Below are 23,493 nucleotides of genomic sequence, written 5' to 3'. Positions count from 1 at the left end.
TAGTTTTGCACTAAATGATTTCCTCTGTGCTTTCATTGCCACAAGCCAAAGCAAGGTCTGTGACTTTCTGTAAGACAAGGTGTTGCTATGACAAGTGTTTAGCCCTTAGCACTTGGATAATCAATACTTGCTTCCTTATAAGAAACTGCAGGTGAGGTTTCTGTCAGTGGGCCATGGTCCTTGACATTATGAGTATTGGCAGTTACTCATATAAAAGGAAGAAAACAAAGATGTTGACTCAGCATTCAGGCTAGAAGCTTCTACATTCCCAGTGTGAGGCTCAGAAACAGTGGCTCTGTGTTGAGGGATCTTACATCTCTGTGCCATTGGGCTGTAAGAGGACAGATGACTGTGGACACTTTTCAGTAGAACCTGAAAAAAAAAGTTATAAAAACAAAGAATCCTTGGTCATCTACTCTTTCTTACATATTGCTTCACATGCCAGCTACTTACCACTCTGCGCCTTCATGTGCTATTTCCTTTAGTCTCCAGCCCAAGTAGGAAGAAATTAGCCCATTCTTTTTTCTTTCTAGATTGTGAAACTATGGTTTCATGTTATAGCAGTTTACACAAAACCTACAGTTCATCAATGCTGCGATCAGTGAGATTCTGGGCATCACCATCATGGGGTTTGTGGATAAAGCTGAGCCTATGGTACATTGGCCAAGTAAGATCAAGGTGCAACTCCCACCAAAGGTGTCAATCAAATTATTTGGGGGAAGACTCTCAGCCATCACTTCCTTCCCGAGAGTCGCTTAGTCAATGATGTTCTGATTTGGGTGTGGTTCGAGTGTCCCTCAAAGGTTCATTGTGGTTGAAAGCTTATTTTACAGGAAGGCAGTTTGGGGAGGTGACAGGATCATTAAGAGGTGGCATGCAGTGGGGAGTTCTTGGTTCACCCAAGATTGACCTACAGGGACTATGGCACCAACCACTAGTGCCAACTCGCTCTCTTTCCTAGTTGAAAACATAATCTTACTAGCTTTATCAAACACTATCATATTTTGTGTGTTTGTTTGAGTCACAAATAATTAAGGAACTATATTTACATCCCAGATTCTTGAAAAAAAGATGATATCTCAGGTTTGTCTGCTTGCTGGTTGGGTAGAGAAAGTCCTAGTCTAACACAATGATTTCACTTCTCAACCAACCTATCCTGGTATTTTTCAGATATATAAGAACTAGGTAAATTTATTTCTCAGTGGCCTTACAGTTTATAAGGCCTGACTTTAAATAATGGAAGCGTCACTGTAGGTTTTGCTTTCCTTTGAGTTTGATGGTCAGGATGAGACACACTGAGGTAAGTCAGATGATATCTAAACCACTCACCTAAACCATCGTTGATTTCCATGGAGCATAAGCTAGGCAGAATAGCTTACAGCCCAGACAAAAACTCTTTGTCTTTAGCTTGCATAGCTTGGCTGAGGACAAAAAAATGGCCTGACCCATGACTCCCAACCACTTCTTTCAAAACATAGCACATCTCTTGAAGTTTTTCGCTAGCTCCGCGTGGGTTCGTCTTTTTCTTTACCAAAGGAAAAGCTGTTTCAACCATGAAAGTAGAAAAACATCAATTTTTCTTTGTTATGTCTTTCTTTGTGCTTCCATTTTATCAAATGCCATCTGGAAAACATGGAGGAATGTACTGTATGTGATATATGAACTTGTTTCGTCGCATCATTTGGGAAGAAGAGGGAGCTAAAAGCACAGTAAAGGAAAAATTATAGGATGAGCGGGTGGCTTTTAACAAGCCGATGATAGGACCATCAGCAAGTTCAGGGTAGTCCCCAACATCCCATGGGCCTTCAGCTGTTTTTGTTTTATGGTTTGTTAGGATTTATGCATGCATGTTTTCAGAGCACAGATAGATACCATAATAATTAGAGTCAGGCCTGATTTATCATTGCTATAGAATGTGTACAGAGTGAGTATATTATAGGCAAGTGGGCCTAGAGATTAATTTGTTCTCACTCCACAAATTTACGCATGATTTTTTTTTTCCAAACTCATTTTATTTTAACCCAATTCTTTTCTGGGAATTGGAAAGGAAACAAGTGACCACTTCTGCTGTCAACCAGGTTACATTTCTGTGTCTTTATCCTTAGTAAGATCTCTCCTTTTCCAAATGTACCTCTAATGGATTTTATAATAAGAGCCAAGTGATGTCTGAGAAATTACATTTCACAATGGTGACAATACGGGAGTGATAGGACAATTGAACAGTATTTAATTGTCCTTGAGCCCTGTACTCACTTAGAATGACCTGTGTTTTCTAAGTCCCTCTTTCAGAGTTGATGTCCTTTTTGGATATTTGTTGTTTGTGTTCTGGGCTGCTGTGGGCTTGGCCCTGGGAAGAGTTGCTGCCCATCAGCTCCCAGAGTTCTTGGGAGGTGTTTGAATGAGCTGGTGCCATGCTGAGGGAGCTCCTGAACTCAGCATCACATTGGCACAGTATTGTGATACCTGTCTGTCCAGGTTTGGTGCTGTTTCCCAGCTCAGTCAGCACTCATGGATTAAGTGGTGACCAATTATCTGAGTGTTACTCGCTTTGCAAGTTGCTTTCTAGATCCCAAATTCCTTTACAACTTGGCATTTAAATTTTTCACTACTGACACCTTGTAATATGCATTACTGGTACTTTGCTTTCCATGGTTTAGAAAATCTTTAAAGTTTCCTTTCATCGGTGTGTGCGTGGAGAGTGGGCTCTTGTGGGGGTCAGAGGAAGTCATTGGATCCCCTAGAGCTGGAGTTCCAGGTGATTGTGAGTTACCAGATATGGGTGCTGAGCACTGAACTCGGGTTCCGTATAAGAGTTGAATTCAGTGTTAACCACTGAGCATCTCCCCAGCCCAGTGGTGCTCAACCAGTGGGGAACATCCCCAAAAGATTTACATTACAATCCATAACAGTAGCAAGATTACAGTTACAAAATAGCAATGAGAATATTTTCTTCATTGAGGGTCTCTGCGATTTGAGGAGCTGTATTAAAAGGTCGCAGCATTAGGAAGATTGAGGACTCCTGATCTAGCCCATTGAGAAATTGAATTATACTCGGAGAAGTTTACTTTAGCTAAACCTGCTAATAGCAACAAACTGCTTCTTGCACATCGTGCGCTGAAATACTCTTTACTGAGGTAGTGGCATTTGTTGGGTTGGTCAAATTCATTTTTCATTAATCTCAGGAGACATTGGATTTAAATAGCTTTCTCTATATGATTTTTAAAGGATTTATTATTATTTTATGCTTCTGTGTGCTTTGCCCGCATGAATGTGTGTTTTGTACCACACGTGGATAATGCCTGTGTAATCCAGAAGAGTAGATTAAATGCCCTGGGACTGGGGTTATAGACAGTTGTGAGACAGTGCGTGGGTGGCGGGAATCCAACCTGGGTCCTCTGCAAAAGCGGCAAGTACTCTTAACCGCTGAGCATCTCTCTACCTCCCCATGTAGATTTTCAGTAGGAGTATTATAGTCCTCTCATCTCTCTGGCTTTTCTTTCCCTGGCTCACTAGCCCACGGTCCACTTTTATTACACGGCACAGCTACAAACGCTCTCTTTTATTGCTAGAGTTGTTATAACGACTACTACGTTAGTTTATAAATTAACACTGTCTAGGATATATGGGAGAATTGATGATTAAAGAAAATGACGTACATATCTACAGTTTCACGCTGCCATTGGTTTCAGCTGGGTGTCTACAGAGAGAATCTTTACCATGGCTCCTGTGGATTGAGCGGTGACTATAGTGTCATTTCCCCTACTTATGTTTGAAGGATTTTCTGTCTATTTAAAATACTAAAACTATTCTAGTAAGGAAAGAGCTTCAGTTTGACAGAGAAAGAGCTTCAGTTTGACAGAAAAAAAAATATATTAGATTAAAACTGGTACCAGCCATGACTAGAAGCTAGCTCTGCAGCAGGAGATCAGTAGGGCGCGCATCCCAGGTGTTTTACCCCTCTAGTTTGGAGGGGACCCATGAGTGAGTGTCCCACTGCGAGCACACCCTCTGTCCCCGCAGAATGACTGAATTGCTTTAGCCTTTGCTTTCTTTGTGCAAAGTTCTTCCTTTCTTTATTGCATAAGGTCGATGTGAAGACTGAGAAAACAAGGACTGTGGCTCAGGAGGTGGATTCGGTCAGTATCAGCATCCTCCGCCTTCTAAGATGCATCCATGGTATGTTTGAAAGTGAATAGCAAGCAGTCTCCCCAAGAGAAACTTCTAAGATTCACTAAACCTCTCTCTCTATAACCCTCTCCCCCTCTCCCTCTCTCTTACACACACACACACACACACACACACACACACACCCCATACCCCACATTTCTCATTATCTCTCATGGATACAAACTCAAAAAATTCCATGTTGGTTTGCTGGCTTCTTAGATGATAGATAAGATTCCAGGACTGTTTAATAATAGTCATTTCTCCAGGGGGTTAAAGTTCACAGCCCCGTGTAAGCCGGGCACCCTACATGAGCCGGCTGGTCAATGACACAGTGCTGTGTCATTTCTGAACAGAAGCTGGTAGAGCTAATCGGTGCCTTGTCACAGGTCCCTTTGCCACACACCGAAGCAAGACTTGAGCCAGCAGCTGCCCACGTTCCATAGTGAAGATTGGCGTTCTGGACAGAGCTTCCTCATTCCCAGTTTACACTGGACATGTAGTGTGGGTGTTCGTAGCGTTGAACCATGGAGATTTGAGGGCTTATGCAGCCATCATGCCTGATTCAGATGATACCATACTTTTTAGGCCTTTCGGGAAGGCCACTGAAATTCAGGTAGTCCTGGAGAGACTAGCAATCTCAGCCTTCATCATTTAATGTCAGAATGGGACCTCCCAAAAAAATGGGACCCAAAAAAGTTGTCATTAGTCAAAGTATAAGAAAACACATACAATGAATTTATTTTAATATACTTGCATTTTTAACCTACATTAATTATGCAAAATTATGGGTTTAGTTGTAATATTTTCATACATGCATATAATATACTTTGGTCATATTCTCCTTCCTCGTTACCCTCCATAACCCTCCCATTCTGATCTCCCTTTTCTTTCCCAATAGTCCCCTTACATTACATCCACCCCCTTGATCCCATATGTGACAGAAAACATGAAAAGTATTCGTTTATGTGTCTAGCCTAGTTTATTTCACTCAGCACCGTGGTCTCCAGTTCCATCCAGTGATATCTAAATGCCCATGCCGATGGCACAATTTCATTCTTCTTTATTATAGTTGAATAATGCTCTAAGGTGCATGTACGCCACACTGTTTGATTCACTCATCTGCTGATGAGCACTTAGGAAGATCCAGCACGTGGCTGCTAGAGTGGCGCTGTCATAGCTCCGATGTGCCTGTGTCTCCAGTGTACACTATTCGATATCTGTCTGTGCCTACACACCAACTCTCGGGTTTTGAAGCACCATCTAATTGATTAGTTAAAAAGGAGTTTCAAGGACAGATGTTCTAAAGGAAAACACAAGTGACTGTCCCAAATGTTCTAGGAGAGGCTGTCTGTGTAAGAAAAACCACTAAGAAACACAAAATTAAAAAAAAAAAAGTATGAGTGAGAAAATAATCCATGTGCTTAATTCTATCGTCATATCCAAAGCAGAGCCTTTGTCGAGGGACCCTCAAACTCTCATTGCCTGGAGAGGTTGCTGAGACAGATTTCTGAGTTCCACATCTGGAGTTTCCAGTTTTGAAAGTCTAGAGTAGGACCCCGAAACTGGTGTTCCGAGTAGGTACCCAGGGGGCGCCCTGGATATCTATGTGCGATGCTACATAGGTCATCCCGTGAGAACTATCAGCTGCATCCCAGCAGGTGCACTAAGGACATTTTCCTTCAAAGGAGTAAAAGTAACTGAAGGAGGCATGTATTCTGCTCACGGGCGGGTAATATGACTTCCTTGCTCATGTGGAAGTGAGAAATTCTCTTTCTCCTCTGAAAACAGGCACCCTGCCAGGCGACACCGAGGAGGGCTGGCCAACCCCGTGCCCCCTGCTCAACTCAAGCATCACACAGCGTCTATCGACATCACTGGAAGACGTGTCTCAGTGGCATGCTTAATGGCTGACGAGGATGAACAAGGAGGTCGCTGAAGCTTACGAAATTTTACACCTGAAAATTGAGAGAGTGTAGGGGGAAGAGGGTATGCTCCATTTCATCCCTGGGTCACATGATACAGTAAATGAAATTTCCAGAAGCGAAGTGCCTCACAAACCATGTTGTCGTGAAGCCCAGGAAGGCCGGACTGTGGGTGTCAAGACCTACGTGTGAGCAGACTGAGTCCACATTCCAGAAGGATGAAAACGCCATGGAGGTTTCCCTCCCAGTTCAGCCAGGGAAGGGATCCCAGAGTCTGTGAAAACATTTAGCAAGCTTGCACGGCCGCTGCAGGCCCTGCAGGTTTTGTCATTTGTGGCTTGGGCACCAAAGAGGAAAGGTCATCCGAGTTTTCACAGAAACAGGAAATGAGCGACCTATTAAAAATCAGAGAATGGTGTCAAAATAATTTGAAAATCACAAAGTTGACTCCGAGTTTCACGAGACACAGTGTGCAGCGATCTAATGTAACTTCACAGCCTCTTTAGAGATACGCGAGCCTGGGAGGCTGTCAGTAATACTGCTTTTTATGGGGCAGCAGTGGTGAGCCAGGTCAAGAACTCTTACTTCTTGGATGGAAATTAATTCTCTTCACAGGTGGAGGATAGTTGTGCATGATTTGCATCTTCTTTAGTGACTTCCATTCTTTGTGTGTGGGGGTTTTTTTTTTTTTTTTGGTTTATTTTTGCTTTTCAAAATAGGGTTCTCTGTAGCTTTGGAGCCTGCCCTGGAACTCACTCTGTAGACCAGGCTGGCCTCAAACTCACAGAGATCTGCCTGTCTCTGCCTCCCAAGAGCCGGGGTTAAAGGCGTGTGCCACCACCACCCAGCCGTGACTTCCATTCTTCTGTCACCCCCGAGTCTCCTGTTATGGAACCGATGGTGTAAATTGAACTTGCATGTAAAGAAACTGTGAAGGAGACTTCTATGTGGATAACATAAGCACCAGCTCACCCTGGAGAGCAGCCCAAATCTTCATAGGACAGTCTCTCTTTGTCCCTTACAGATAGAAATGACCAGTTGGCATATTGTTACTGTACATAATAATCCATTCTGGCCACAATCAACCAAGCATGGACCTTCTTTAAGACTGTATGTCCTGTTGAGGAAGGGACAGCCAAGAAGGATGAGGTGAAGTTAGCTAATGAGAATAGAGCTTCAGCAGAAGAATCTCCCAGGCCTTGGGAGCCTTTCCAGGCAGTTAATCCCATGTTCCTTTAAGTACAACAGTAAGTTTCACAAAGTTCCATGGCTTACTCAAGAAAAATAACTGAGAGCCAAAATCAGTTTAATGGGCTTCTAATATGATTAATTAGTACTCTTCAAGGGTAGCCTAAAAGTCTTATTAAATGTATTTTTATGTTCAAGGCTACTTCCTTCATCAAAGGATACTTAAATGGTATTTTATAATCATTGGTAGAATAGACAGATTCACTACTAGATTCGTTATAAAATCTGATTATATTGAATTTTTTTCTCCTAATTTTAAAATGAATGTAATTATGTAGGCTACTGAATCTACTACAGAACCTACACATTGTGCCTACTAAGCCTGGTGACACTGCCTTGTCCTGCTTGCCTGGAAAATCAAAGAAGAAAAAGAGGAAGCAAGCAAGCAAGCAACAAAAGCCTCAGGCTGACTTGTCATGCCAGGTCTGTCCACAAGACACCAAGATATGTGAACCAGAACCTACATGCATGCACTAGCCCAACCATAACTACCAAGTAAGAGTAGAAGACCACAGCCAAGGCAGTAGTAATTTCACAGTAAGACAAAAATGGTGACCAGGGTTAGATGTCACGGAGTCTTAGTGCAGTTTGTTAAACTGCAATAGCTAGTTAGCAAATAAAATGTAAGTAAGAGGGAGTTGGGACAGTTTTTCACAGTGCAATGTAAAAATCACTGGGAATCCTTAAGCATGGGAACACAGCCTGTGTTGATGGTGGCCACAAGGTCTGGGTATTGAAGAGAAGTAGACATGGAAGAGAGGGTTAAACTCCCAACTGGGTCTTATGAACAGTGTGAGAAGATAAGCCGACTTCACCTTCCGTTGGAAGGGAGGACACAGACTGCCCTCTGGAGACAGAAGGAAGGGTTGGGCTAATCGGCAAATTTTCTGATCCCACCGAGAGAATCTTGAGTGTTCCTAAACTCACTGAGGGCCAGATTCAATGTTGAAATCTGTTTGTGGGAATCAAGAATTAGGGCAGAACAGATGGCTGCAGAGACTGTGATGTGGCCACATTTTGTGGGTTACATTTTAAGAGGACAATTGTTGGGCTTTGTAAGTTCGTCTGGTTTATGCTTTCCTGAAAGTTCCTCACCCATCTCTCTACTTTCTTTCCATTTTGGTGATTCGCGATGCTTTTCTTTCCCACTCAAGAAAACCTGCTTATAGAAAGTGATCGATCTTGGAGGAAGGGATGGTTTGTTTTCCCCCAGTTTAACCAAAGCAATGTTCCTACATAACCACACCCTGATCTCATCTGCCGCAACATGCAATTAGGACGTCTCATTTCCATCCAAGACTCAAAGGAACGCTTCACAAATGGATTTTAATTCATTTCCTCCAGGCAGCTGGGCTGGCTGTGGTTAAGGGCTTTCTTGTTCTGAGGGGTGAATGGAGGTGCAGTGAACAGAAACATCCCCCTACACACATCTGAAGCAGAATGGAGAAGGACATCCAGACCCAGTCCTGCCACAGATTGGTTGTTAGGTGTCTCCATGAGTCAAGCCAATATGGCAGAAATATGCTAGCCACACTCTAAATCCACATGTTTTCCAGGAGCTTAGAAAGAGATGCGTTTCCCTGACCTGATTCTTCTCATCGTCTTTCTGCAATAGTGTTTCTGTAAGCTATTGCAAAGTCACACGAGAATGCATTTCATTTGTAGCAATATGACTTGGATCAAACTTTTTTTTTCTCCACAAAGGTTCCACTGTATTGAACATTATTCATCGATTGATAAGAGGAAAAGAGAGCCTTGTTTAGAAAGTGTACTGGAGGCAAATCTACGTATGCCTGAGGCAGAGAAGGAAAGGTCTCACAGTGAGGAGTCTCTCGCAGGGAGTGTAGCGCGATGGTATTTCTAGTTTTGTTCCATTTTGTATTTCGGCACATTTTACACTTGCTCTTTATATTCAAAATTATTTATATTTCACTCTCATGTTAATCTTAGCTTGAGATTATTTGAGTGCTATTTACATTTGTCTGTTGATACATATGGGAATAGATATATTTATTTTGGGGGGTAGGACTCGAAAAATCGGCCAAGTCATTTATTCCAATTTTTTTCTCCTCTACAAACTGTTTTAGTCTCTGAAACTTTCACGAGCATTGGCATCATTCGACTCTCCACTGTGCTTTGTTCCTTATTAAGAAACTCAGCCCTTAATTAGCTTACTGGCCCCTTCACTTAAAAGAACACGTTCCATTTGATAGCTTCTGCAAGGGTTGGCACAGCCTTGTGTGGGCTTCCATAGCACAAAAGCCAGATGGATTTTTTAAAAAAGATAAATTTAGGATTGAGGAGTGAACTGTGAGGAAACAAAAAGAGTAAAAAAAAAATCTTAAAAAAGTCCACAAAACAGAACAACAGCAACAAAAAAAAATCTTCATGCTGATAAAACTAGCGAGAAATCGGATTCTCAAATTAGAGGAAAACAGTTTTTTTTCTTTTCTTTCCCTACATTTTCCTTCTACTTTTTAATTTGTTTTAGGCTCAAGAATTGAAAGTTCTATTTCCAATTAACAACGGATCACATTTGGATCTGGGGAGGGGGTGGGGAGAAGTGTGATGCCTTGGGACACACACAGAAGACAGAAGGCTACATGAGTGTGATCGCCCCTCGAAAACCAGCACCCGCCGCACCGTGTGCTCATTTGTAGGATGGAGAAATATATTTACCTATCGACTCTGGATTCCTTGGAACAAAGACCCCAGCAATACAAACTCTACAGCTCTGTTTAAAGTGTTTACGTTATTAGGGAGTATCAGCAACCTGTGGGTCCAAAAAAAAGGAAGCTATTGAAAAACATACCCAAGCTGGGTGATGGTGGCCCACGCCTTTAATCCCAGCCCTTGGGAGGCAGAGACAGGTGGATCTCTGTGAGTTCGAGACCAGTCTGATCTGCAGAGATAGTTCCAGGACAGGCTCCAAAGCTACAGAAGAAAAAAAGAAAAACATATCCAATAGCAGCCTCTTCCATCAGACTGTCTGGTTTGGCTTTCTGCTGGGGTATTAAACCCTCAACGGCAGCTTGGCCAGAATGACTACCTTTCCTGTCATTCAGTGGTGAGAACAGTTCGTTTTGTCATTTAAAACTCAGATCCAGGGCTGGAGACATGGCTTAGTTGTTCAGTTCTTGCAGAGAACCCGGGTTTGGATCCCAGGACCCATGTTGTGGCTTGCAATCATCTATCCCTCCAGTTCGGGGGACAGGAAACCCTTTTCCGGACTCTCCATAGTCCTACATCCTGCATTTACATAAACACTCTCAGAGGCAGAAACATATGCACACAAATAATTAATAATTTGAAAAGAAATTCAGCTCTCTTTCTCTTGATGCGTTGGTCTCTAGTCACATCCAAATCCTGCAGCTGCCTCTCGGGAGTTGGCACGTCCTGTCTTTGCCTGTGGGGGCGTGAAAGTTGGCGGTCTGGTCTTTGTGCACCTTGCTTTGGGAATGTCTTACCTTCACCCCCCTGGCTGCTGCTCCAGTCCATCATATTGTGATCAGAGAGGAGGGGCAGGACCGCAGTGTTGGGAGTTTTCCTGGTTGAGGTCTCCTTCAGGCTGAGCCTTCCACATTGCTTCACACAAAACTACAGGAACTACTCGGGTCTCCTCTGTATTTTCCAATCACAGAGACCTGAGGTGGAGTGGGGTGGGCCTGTCCAGTCTCATTTCCATCTGTATTATGTCGTGAGCCCTGATGACTTAAGGTACTAAACAGAATAAGTTTCTTCTGATATTTCATAACTCTACATGAACATTATTCTTTAAATAATGCACCTCCAAATATGCACCAAATATGCACCAAATATGCACCTCCCCAAAGATTCTTGGTGCCATGTTACCGATGTCGGCCTTATCTCTCTTCCCATCTTTTCAGGCAAATCTAAAGGACAGATAACAAACTACTTACTCTTTAAGCAGTTTAAAAGTAAATAAATTCTTCATATTGATTTATCACATATTTGTGATACATTTTATCAAGTTGTTATTGTAATTAGAACATGAATTATAATTTTAAGATATATAGACTATCCTAATTTGGACCATTTTAATACATAGCATTTTAATTTAATGTTTCAAGTGTTACATTTGAAAAGGAAGGACATACCTGCCTGGTTTTCAGCTTTATATCTTTATAAAACATGTTGTCTCACTTCTGTCTGTCTGTCTGTCTGTCTGTCTGGCTCTGGCTCTCTCCCTTTTTCTCTCTGTTATCTAAATCCATTTTTTTTCTTTTTGGATTGATTATTCTTTGGTCACTCCCAGCTAAAGGCCTTGGGGCATCTCATCTCCTTGAAAAATATGGGGGTTCAGTGCAACAAAACTTAAAACTAAATCCCGATATAGTTGTTCTTCCACCTTTAGGTGTTTTGTTTGCTTTCACACGGCTCCTTTTGTTGAAACTGAGTCCGAATCTAGCAAGCATCTTCATGCTCACTTCTATCTTTTTCTTCAAATGTGAGCTCCCTACTTGATTCTTGACCAAACACTGTAGCTATCCCTTTGCGCATTTAAAAATGGGTATGGTGTTTTAGAAAGTTTAAAAAATGGTGAGGCTTTTATCTACTCAATGCTTTGCAAAGTCGGCACTTGAAAAACTAATGTTCTCAGAGATCAACAGCATCTCTTAGTGAGCTGGACACTGGCCCTTTGAAAAAACCTGTGCCACAAAGAACTTCATGGGCAAAATTCTAAAATGTCATCCTGGAGATTCATGAGCTAGCTTAACTCTGTTTAACTCAGTTTTCCTCAAGCAGTTGACTACAGAACTCACTGTTCTCCTAGGTGCCACTAATTAATATCCCTAGAGAAACAATGCTCCTTCAAACACAGTTTACGAATTATTGAATTGGAGTGCGGGTGGTGCTAACACACTTTTTCTGTAGAGGATCAGATGAGGAGACAGTTATTTCTGGATTTCAACACTGTCGTAACTATTCAACTCTGTCCTTTAGGGCAAAAGCCGCTGTAACTGTCTCTGAGCAAACAAATGTGGCCATGTTCCAGTAAGACTGGCCTTAGAAACAGGCCATGGTGTGGATCTGCCCTAGGCTCTGTGGTTGGCTGACCCTTAGCCCTCCATTAAGCAAATGAGATTTGTTCTGACAAAGGAAGGTATAATCTCACACAGTGAAATAGTAGCTTAGTTGCTTCCTGAGTAATTACTGGAATTGGTTGAAGTTTGGAGATGAAGCCACTGCTGCAAAAAGCTGTCCCTTAATCATCTTGAGAAGTGGAGCAGGCTAAGTGACTCATTCCACAATGCTGCTTTTACCAGATATTTAGCTCGCTGTGCAGTCTCCCTATCTCATGGTCTATTGATAACCATCAAGCAGTTTCACTCTGATAGAAGATGGACAACAAACCAGAGGCAGACAGCCACTCAGTGCCAGCTCAACTCTTTCATCTGAGACGGACAATCTAGTCATCAAGTTCACAGAAGGAAAAGGTTAGAAACATAACCAGAGGCACTCAGACGTCTCCCCCCCCACCCCGCCCCATTTTCTGAGTGGCTTACCTTAATTAAATATTGTTTTAGCTACCTATCGCTGCATAACAAATTAATCTACAAAGCCGGTAGCTTAAAGCAGTCCATGTTTACCCCCTCACAGTTAATGTGGTTAGAAATCTGGGTGGCTGAAGTTTGGCTTAAGTTCAGCAATAACAATGTCACTGGGCTATGAGGGTCACCCGGGAGGACCCTGCTTCCAGCTCACTAATACGATAGCTTCAGCTCCTCTGCGTAGCTGGGTTGTTTTTTCCATTAAAGATTCTCAGGAGGACTGTTCACAGCTAAGTAGTCATCTTCCTGCGAAAGGAAGGTCTAGAGAAAAAAGGAGAGTAGGAGGTACAGTACAGGAGTGGTTTATGTATAACACCTTTTCATGTGACGTAGCAATCCACTTTGGATACAGGGTCATTTTAGAAGCTGTCTACTGTGTCCTGAATCCTTTGTTGTGTTCTTGACATCTCTTTGTGTAATGAGATTCGTAATACGTTGTAGCAGAAGCAGCCACACTCACAGTGAAAGCTGTCGCCAAGGTTTGGGGAAGGGCCAGACAGAAAAGAGCAGACATCATGCGTGCTGCACCATGGTGGAATGGAGATACGGTGGCAGGAAATGACCCTCCTGGCACAGGGGTAGTCATTATATTCTTTATAGAAACTGTTTCTGACCCTGTGCCGGTCATATCTATTGCCTCTCTTGTCTTCAATTCTCTGGGTGAAAAGTCTCGAGTTCTCTTATCATCCATATATGTTTATCACTCAGTACTCAGTAGATGTGGTATTTTATTACCAACGTAATTGGATAAAGTTTCATGGTGTGAGAGAGCTAGAGAAAGATAGATAGGTAGATAGACAGACAGACAGATAGATAGACAGATGATAGATAGATAGGTGATAGATAGATAGATAGATAAATAGATAGATAGATGTCAATAAATAAGTCCCATATTAGCTACAATTACACAATATATGTCTTGCCTTTGAAGATCTTATATTCCAATTAAGGAAATAAGACAAACACACATAAAAAGTCACATTAAAATTCAAGGTATAAAACACAGTTGAAAGTAACAACGAAGAAATATCATAAAGAGGCCCATGATTAATTACCAGCTGAGTTTTGTGGTCTCCACCGCCTTCATCATGATTTGAATTCAGGAGAGAAACCGATCCTCTTGGTTGGGGAGCATATTTTAAAGCAAATGAGGAGGATTTGGAGAGGAGAGAAAGGTAGGGACCTTCCAAGTGGACAGGATGGCATGGTAAAAATAAGAAGGTAGGACAGGTGTTCGGGGAAACAATGAGTTAACCGACATGGAGAGTGGGTTTTTGGAGGCGAGGAGCCTGAGACAAGGTAAACGGTAAGTCAGACAGCCATGCAAGAACAGGTTGAGTTTAATTATCTAACCTGTGCTCAGTCCCTGAGGCAGATGGCTTGCCAACAAGCTTGCATGAATTACCCTCTATTAGAATCTTTAAAAAGGGGTAAGTTCCAGGTTGATTCACTGAACATCTTGGGCTCCCATTCCGTGCCTGGCTTTTAATAGTAAGTGTGGAAAATGGAAAGAGTACCTGTGCTTTGTCACCATAGCAGCCGCTCAGGAAAGCACGGCCGCATCCAGCTGAAGGAGCCTGAGCCCTACCCCCACCAGGCAAAAAGGCAATCAGTACAAGAAATGCGGTGGTGATTTCGAAGCCGGCAGGGGTGGGAGAGACCAGTACCCTGGCACCTGGGGCTGGGGGGTGCAGGCACCTAGGTGGAAGTGCAAGGAGGATTAACATATCAAAGCATCAAGGGTAAAGAGGAGACACTAAGCTCATCCTCATGTTTTACTGGCTCAGAGCCATAGATGAAGTAGAAGCTGCGAGATTTCCTTTAAAGAATCCGAAGAATCAGTTCCACGATGCTTTAATTTCTCTAAGGTTTATCTGATCCTCGGTGACATAGGGACCACACTATTAAAGAATAAAAGTCTTTGGTGGCTCCTGTGAGTCATGCAGTCCACCACTGTGGACGCAAAATCATGTGCTTTCTATCCATCGGTGTTGCTCTCGTACTTGCGGTCACCGACATCTTCTCAGCCTTTCCCCACCTTTGACTGTCACACAGCACAGTGGTGGCATGTTTAGGCCACTTGTAAAGCTTGAAAGAACCTGAGCAATCTCTTGATTTTAGAATGTTCTATCCTTTCTTTCTTCACCCTTCCCTTCTTTTTTTCCTTCTTCCCTCCTGCTATGGCTTGGTTATAGCTGTGTCCCCCAAAGGTTCATTTCCTGGAGGCTTGACTCCCAGTGTGGCCTGGTTGAGAGAAGGTCCAACCTTTAAGATGCAGGGTCTGATGGAAGGTCCCTAGGAGCATCACCCTCACGAGAGAATAATGGTGATACTCTGAAGTAGACCAGTTCTCATGAGAGTGGCTTGTTATAAAGGGAGACGAGCCAAGTTGGCCTCTTCTGGATTCTGCAGCTTCTCGCTCTGCTTTTCTGCCATATTGTGACCCCACCTAGGGAGAGACTCCACAGAGGCCAAACAGATGGGATACCCAAATCTTGGACTTTCAGTTCCCCCAACGGTGGCCTAAGTTATCCTTATAAAGGAACCAGTCTCAGTTGTTTTGTGACGGCCACATACAATAGATTCATGTACCTCCCACTGGAAACCACATTTCCAATGCCTTCTCCATGCAGCCTTTTTTGCTAGACTTTTCTAGAATTTTTAAACTTTTGATATATGGACTTGAACAAAGCTAAGAGTAAATTTCTAGTTTCTGAGAGGTAAAATAATGATGTGCAGGGGTGTATTCTGAGACTATGCTGCTACGATCTCTCAGAGTGGAAGGCAGAAAGCTGGAAAGAGAGAGACTGGAAGAGTATAAAATTACGTGCCCAGTTCGCACCACTTAGAAGCAAATCCCAGTTGTACATCTGGAGCCACCTGGAGCAGCTGTGGGTGTCTACCAGTGGCTCTCCAGAGCACTGACTGATGCAGAAGAAGCAGTCAGCAATAAGTGACACCTTGATGTCATTGTCCAGGGCCTCCATGGTCTCCCTGGCCTGCCCTCCCCCCCCCACTGTGATGATTGACTGACAGAAAGGGAGTACTAGGAAGACAACAGGACCATCTTCTAATTATTATTCTATAGCAGCAAGATCACAGTTTGTATTTAACATATTGTGGCTGGCACCAATGTGCTGAATGTTTTGCAGACTACAGAATTAAGCATGGCTGTGGGTACCTTAGGGCTTCTGTTGCTGCAGTAAAACACTATGACCAAAAGGCAATTTGGGGAGGAAAGGGTTTATTTGGCTTACATTTCCATATCACTGTTGATCATCAAAAGAAGTTCAAGGACAGGAACTCAAGCAGGGCAGGATCCTGGAGGCAGGAGCTGATACAGAGGTCATGGAGGGGTGCTGCTTACTGGCTTGCTCAATGTGAATTGCTCAGCCTGCTTCATTATAGAACTCTGTACCACCAGCTTAGGTATGGCACCCTCCACAAAGTGCTGGGCTCTCCCCATCAATCACTAATTAAGTAAATAGGCTTGCCCACAATAAAAATAAAAGGCATTTTTTTTAAAAAGAAATATTGATTTTTATGGAGCTCTACATTTTTCTCTGCTCCAGTCCCTGGAAGGCATTTTCTTAATTGAGGTTTCTCCCTTCCCGATGATGTTAGCTTGTGTCAAGCTGATAAAAACTGGCTGGCACAGTGGATGTTAGACAATGGGCTTAAATCTTAATCCTAGGAGCAAATGGAAGAAAGCTCGTGGTAAACAACATAAACAAGAGAGCTTCTGCTCCTGGTTTGTCACTCCTGACCTCGGGTTCTATCCAGAGAACTTTCCATAGGGTTAACTGCCCGAGTGATTCCCGACACCGGAACTCAGTCTTTTAAAAGGAGCAAATATTGGGAAAGTGTCTGAAGGGATTTAAGGAGTTCATTTGTCCCAGACAGTCAGTACAGATAGGAAGAGGACCCTACCGGTGATATCTGAGAATTAGCAATTCCCCACCTTGCAGAAAGCCAGTCCAGTGGGTGTCTAACCGGTGACCTGAGTACAGCAAGGCGTTGGCCAGTAATTCTGGGCTCCCAAATTAGCAATAAGAAGTGTCATCAACTATATGAGCCGGGAGGAATTCCACAGGAACATAGTCGTTGCTCTCCAAATAGACGAGAGAGGATGTAGCGAGGGGTCAGGAGTGAAGAGGCACAGGAAACCTTTGTGGTGTCATTTCTGTCCCAGAACAGGATGCCGGAAGGAGAGGGGTCAAAGCAGCAGGAAGTCTAGGACCACAGGACACAGTGTAACTGGGCAAGGGATTTTAATTGTTTCACTCTTTATGGCAAGTACTGCGTGATCCCTTAGCCTCTGCATCTCTATTGTGTTATTCCCCTCTCCCCCGGGGTTTATTTTTAATTTTAAGTAATAGTTGAGGGGTTGAACAAACAAGGGCAGTATGGTAATACAGCTGACGTGGCAGAAAGGGATCCGGAAAAGTTCCAAAAGCGGTGAGAAATCTTGTGTAGGTTTATCGCAAATTCCCGGGCACCTGGGTTATAAATTAGAACGCCGGATTTCTGGCTTCAGGCCCCGTTCTACCCCTCTGGGTCTCCGGTCTTATTGAGTCATCTTCCCCAGGGAAGCATACGTGATGAACTCATCCTATTCCCCCGGCAGTCTGCACAGAAGGGAAACTCTTCCGTATGCCAAAGGGAAGGAGCAGAAACCCCTAACGTCCCGAGACTGCCTGCGGTTTCCTTCCCCATCCATTCTGTGATGTTTTTCTGCTCGTTGGTATTACAAAATAAGCTCTGGTTTTATTCTCGTTTAGCATCTAAGGGACCATTGATAACATCACAGCATCACATCTAAAATAGAAAGTGGAACGACATATTCCTTTAAAAATGAATTTCATACAGAAGAACCTCTGTCTTTATCCATAGGGTAAAAGGGGCTTACATTCATAAGGATCATATGTGCCTAAACATGAGAATACAGATCCATAGGTGTGCATGTATGTATGAATGTTCATACACATTCCCCCAGAATACCCAAAGTGCCCACTATCTCAAAGTGTTCTTTCAGGGCAGTGTGCAGTAATGTAGAGCAAGTTTTCTAGTTAGTTCTCTCAGTCTGAGGCTGCAAACAGCCTACATGGGACTCAAGGGTTACCCATCTGCCTTTGGCCTCACCACTTGAATTTGTATTGGAGACTACTCCGGGAAACAACTTGTAAGTGAGCCTCCATCTATTCGCATCTGTCCTTCCATTCTCCCATCACTTTGGAACTACAGTAAGTTGGGGGCCGCAAGTTGTTTATGCTTTCATGGCACAGGCTGAGCAAGCTCAAACATGGCTGTGATGGCCAGTTTTTCCTGTCCACTTGATCGTGGCATGGATAATCTTCACTCTCAACTTGATTGGTTTATAACCGCTATTGAAGCACACCTCCTTGTGTGTCTATAAGGTGCTTTCAGAAATGTTCAATTAAGGAGAAAATAAATCCACCCTGAAGGGATAGCACCATCCCAGGGGTGTGGGGTGTTGGGATGAACCAAACTAGAGAGTGAGCTGGGCACCAGCATTTACCTCACTGCTCTCTCCCTGCTCCCTGAGTGTAGACACAAGGGAGACATCCAGACTCACACTCCAATACCCTACCTTTCCCGCCATGACGGACTGTATCCCTCAGACTGTAAGCCAAAATAGGTTTTCCATCCTGAAGTTGTTTTCTGTTGAGCATTTAGTTACGGCTATGAGAGAAGTGACTAACGCAGGTGGTCTCCCACACATTCCCACAGGGAAGCAGGTTTTGTTACATAGCCACAGAAGTGTGGCTTGGCTGTCTCCTAGAGTGTAAGAAACTTAAGAACACACAGACTATCTTTAGAAAATAAATGTAGTCATCACGCACCCGTCTCTCAGGTCAAGCTGATGACAAAGATTTGAGACAGGAAAACATCACTTGCTCATTACTTATTCATTCATTGATTTGCATACTTGGGGACTAGGGACTCTGCTAGATACCAGGAAGGCAAGAGTCCATAAGATAGACGTTTGTCAGCCCTCATGGATGTGTGCAAGAAGCTAGTAGGATAATTTCAAATTGTGGCTAATGCTGGGAAGATGACCATCAAAGGAACTAGATCAGGGAAATAATTTTTTTAGCTGACTGGACAAGGTCTGTTTAAAAAGGTGGTATTTAATATAAAAAGGATAGGAATTTTATAAAAATAATAAGGTGGGGAGAGAGATATATTGCATGGGAACAAAACGCATGCGTGTATCATCAAGAAGGAAAGGACTGGCATTTAAAGGACAGAACAGGAGCAGCTCTGAGGGTCTTGAGAGCTGTGCCCTGGGGGTGGATGGAAAAAGACAGAATCAGTATCCACATCAGTATGGCCCCAGGAACCAGTATGCAGACTGTGGGTTTTATTCTTAACACGGCAGATATAAAATGACAGAAGAGTTGTGATTAGGACTGGGGAAATGAAGGAAGGGAGTGTCACGGTCCAGACAGCATCCCCTAAAGTGTGCTTTCTGGCTGTGCTTGGTCTGCAGACCAGCTGGGAGCGGTTAGGTGAGGCAGGCAAAGGAGGTGGCGGCTGGGACTGGAGCTTGGCATAGACGTGCGGAGAAGTGATAGGGCTGATTAAAGGCCAGGTGCTGAATCAAGTGGTGCCAGGTGGCTTTATTTTCAGCTCTTCGTATTTTGCACTGAGATAATTTTTTTTTTGTTACGTAATACCACGCGGAAAAAGTTGGTGGGAAAGGCAATTAAAGATGAAAATGTTAAAATAAAACAAGAAGATTCTCCACCAGCTTATTTTAAAATGTTTCTCTACAGTCCATTAAGATTTGCTTCTGTAGGCACATCCTTTCTGGACAAGAACAACCAAGTTTGGGGGAGGTGCTTTTTTTGTCAAAATGGTCAACAGACCATGCAAAAACATCAAGGTTCAAGCCACTCCAATGTGGAGACAATCTGCCATTCAGGGATGGACGTCTTTCCATGTGCTTCTAGTTTTAATTACAAATTGATTTGCAAATGGCATTGCTTGGTATGGTAGTTTCAAAGAATCAGGACTTTCGAAACATCTGCCAAATTGTAAGTGGTATTTTTCATCAACAGACAAAGGAAACGGGCTAGGATCCTGAAAATTTCCAACTTGCATATCCTGGTGAAGACAAAGGCTTTCTATGGCCAGCTGTTGACCCGTAGTTGACCTTGGATCCCGGGCTGTCTCCCTTTCTTAGCCATGTTTGTTATGGATTTTAACTTCCCTGAGTCTCCTAAATAAGCCGTTCATTATTATTGTATTATTACAAAATATTGTAACAAGTCCCTAATTACTCTAATAATGTCACCGTCAACAGTAAAACCTTTAGAGGTAATTTGGATGCTGTCTTCTTTTTCTAGGAAGAAAAGACACACAGCTAGAAGAGGGTATCTAATCCCTTCGAGATGTAGATGAAGTTCCAGGCAGGTGTGAGTCACCTAAGGTAGGTGTTGGGAATTGGACTCAGGCTCCCAGAGTAGCCTTAACCCTTAACCCTTAAACCCTGAGCCACTCTTCAGCCCTAGACAAGATAATTCTGATGAAAGTCATGGCATGAAACACAGCACAGATTGTGCTTGTAAAATAGAAAATTGAAGATTAAAGAGTATCTTCTTTTAAAGAACATTTCATTTAAAAAAGTTTATTGCATTTTACTTAGTGTGCTTGCGTGGAAGAGATCAACTTGAGGCCATCCATGTGGGTCCTGGGGATCAGACTCAGGTCGTCAAACCTGATGGCTGGCATCTTTACCCACTAAGCTTTCTTGAAAGCCCCTGTTTCATATTTTCAAACACATTTGATGCTGCTCTTTCTTTACTTTTTTGAGCTATCTAAATCAAAAATCTAAAGATAGTATATTGCAACTTCACGGCTTTATGTTTTGTGTATACTTGTATCGGTAGTATCATAGATAATTTCTTAATGACTCGATTCTTTTCTCTTTGCCATTTAATAATCTTGGAATTAGACCAAACTTGAAGTTACCCAAACCCATTTCTAAGGTATATTTCAGTACCCGATAGTGACTAGTTGGTTCCTCCTCACGCACACAGTCTAATAACCTTTGTAATTGGCGTCCTTATTGGGAAGCTTTGGCTTCAGAATTCCTCACGGGCCTCTCACCTGTGCTTGACTTTAGAGAAGTGCCCACCCCCTTATCTAATCAGCTGGAGTGAGAGTATACAAAAGAACCACAGGTCTAGGATGCATAAGGAATCCCTCAAGGCAGCATTGTTGTGGAGAAGCTAGCCATGTTCAGAGCTACTTGCAAGGGTTGGTGAACCATGCCGTATGCTTTAAGAACAGTTTCCTAGCAAGCAGAAAAGGTATCTATTATTAATGACCCTGACAATGTGTGCTCATTGGCATATACGCTAAAAATAGTCCAGTGAGGCTCTGGGAATATCAAGGATACTTGGTTGGTAATAACCAATTAAATATTGATGGGCTGGGAATCTAGTTCACTTGGTAGAGTGCTTGTTTAGTATATATGGGTACTGGGTTTAATCCCCAGAATGTACTAATCAATCAATAAACCGTAAAAAAAAAGAAACATTTATATAGTTATCTAACCCATAAACTTAAAAGTAATTCTGATCAAGATGATTTCTAATTATTAAACGTTGGTTAATCTTCAAGGAATCAGTCAATGTGTGTGATTCTGAGACCCACAGAGGTCCTTTGGGACAATCATTTTTATTCGACCCAGTGGCTGTTTAGCTTTGAAAGTCAGTTTGCAACGATTGCTTCTACTTCATAAGATTCGTAATCCAAACCCTGAGAAACAGAACTGAGAATCAAAATGATGCAGACACTTGAGAGATGAGTTGGGAGACAAGAAAAGACAAACAGCAGAGGGAAATAGAGGGCTTCGTGGTGTGCTGCTGTGCGTGCTTCATACATGGGGACTTCCTTTTTTCTCACAAAACCACAGTCAACAGCCCCACGAACTATAAACAAAAAAACATTTCCCATTTAGTATTTAAAAAAGTGTGCTCTCTATCCGCATACGCTTTCTTAAGTGCAGAAACAAACGGATCCTTAAAGGGAGGCAGAGTTTTTACCTAGGAAAAACACTTGGTTCCCAGAGAAACAAAGTCGGCATTCTCACTACTCCGATAGGTTGATATTCTGAAGTGTGACTCAGAACCCGAACCTTTTGCACGGATTGTTTTCACTTGGATTTCATGAAAGCTGGAGGTGTTCGAGTTAACGAGGAACGCTTCAGCACTTCCTTGGCCATGCATAAACATCTCCATGCAAAGCAGAAAGGAGTGCTCTGTTGATCACAGCTGCTTTCAAGCCAAGGAAACTGTTTCTACCACCGAGGAGGAAATTCGTAAAATTCCCTCTCCAAACATAAAAATAAAACAAACCTCGTGTTCGATTGCTCTTGTTTAGATTACCTGCTCAGATGTTGCGTTGCTGGTGGTTTCCTTTGAAGTCTCTGGAAGCCTGGCATGCTGAAGGAGAGCGCCCAGTTCAAAAGTTTAAGCGAGAGCGTTACTTTTAACCGCACAGCCAAACAAATGGAAATCCCAGAACTAAAGCAACATCGCGAGCCTTTGCCTCCTGTTTATGGAATTCACCTTTGTTAGAACAGGCGGATATGAAAACAGAACGCGAACCAAAAAATTAAGGTTGCATATTTATATAGGCCAATGTGCAACTTTTAAGAACCCTGTGCCTTTTGGGGAAAAAAAAATCTCAATATTTTGTTTTTCACAGTTCCTACATAGTAGGGGTCCTTCCAGGAGAGAATCAACACTGGAAGGTGTGATGAACATTTCCAAATAAAAATGTACTTTCAATCCTTTCCTTTCCAATCGCCCCTCCTTTTGCATGTATTCCTTCCAGGAAAGTCGGCTCCTCTACAGCAATAATCGCTGGCAGCGGAAGGTCTTCAACCTCATTACCCAGCCTGAGCTTCTCTCTCCGATCCTCTGAAGTCGGAAAGCGGAGGAGATGCTGGTGAGTGCCTTTGATCACCAAGAAGACGAAAGCTCTCTCCAAGGTTGGCTTTCCCTGCGTGATCCAGGGAATCAGTGGTCAGACCAGGACTTCTTCGTAGACTCGTTCTTTCCCTCAGAGTCCTATCATGGTGACATACTGCACAGTCAGCCCCGCAGAGGCACAGGTGGAGTGGGTGCTTGGGGAATGGAAATGTAGCTGCCTGTCACTCGGAGAGCAGGCTAAATCCTGGGCCCCTTCAGACAACAAAATATCCTCATTCATTTCTTCTCACACTTGGGAAGGGTAACGATAGCTCTGCAAAGATGACTACGGACTTGCCTGTCGTGTTTCTTTAATAGTCCATCTGCAGCAAAGGTTCTCAACCTGTGGGTTGTTACCCCTTTGCGAATCACATAGACATCCTATCAGATATTTACATTATGCTTCTAACAGTAGCGACATTATGGCTATGAGGTAGCAATGGAATGATTTTATGGTGGGGGTGGGAGAGTCTCCACAACACGAGGGGCTGTATTAGCAGCATTAGGAAGGTTGAAAAGTGCCTAGAGTCTATCTGTGTAATCCTGAGATCAGCTATCTAGGCAAATTAAGTAGAG

The sequence above is a fragment of the Myodes glareolus genome, chromosome 13, assembly GCF_982192425.1.
Source record: "Myodes glareolus chromosome 13, mMyoGla1.1, whole genome shotgun sequence".
In the NCBI taxonomy this organism is placed as follows: Eukaryota; Metazoa; Chordata; class Mammalia; order Rodentia; family Cricetidae; genus Myodes; species Myodes glareolus.
Note: the sequence above shows the minus strand (reverse complement) of the source record.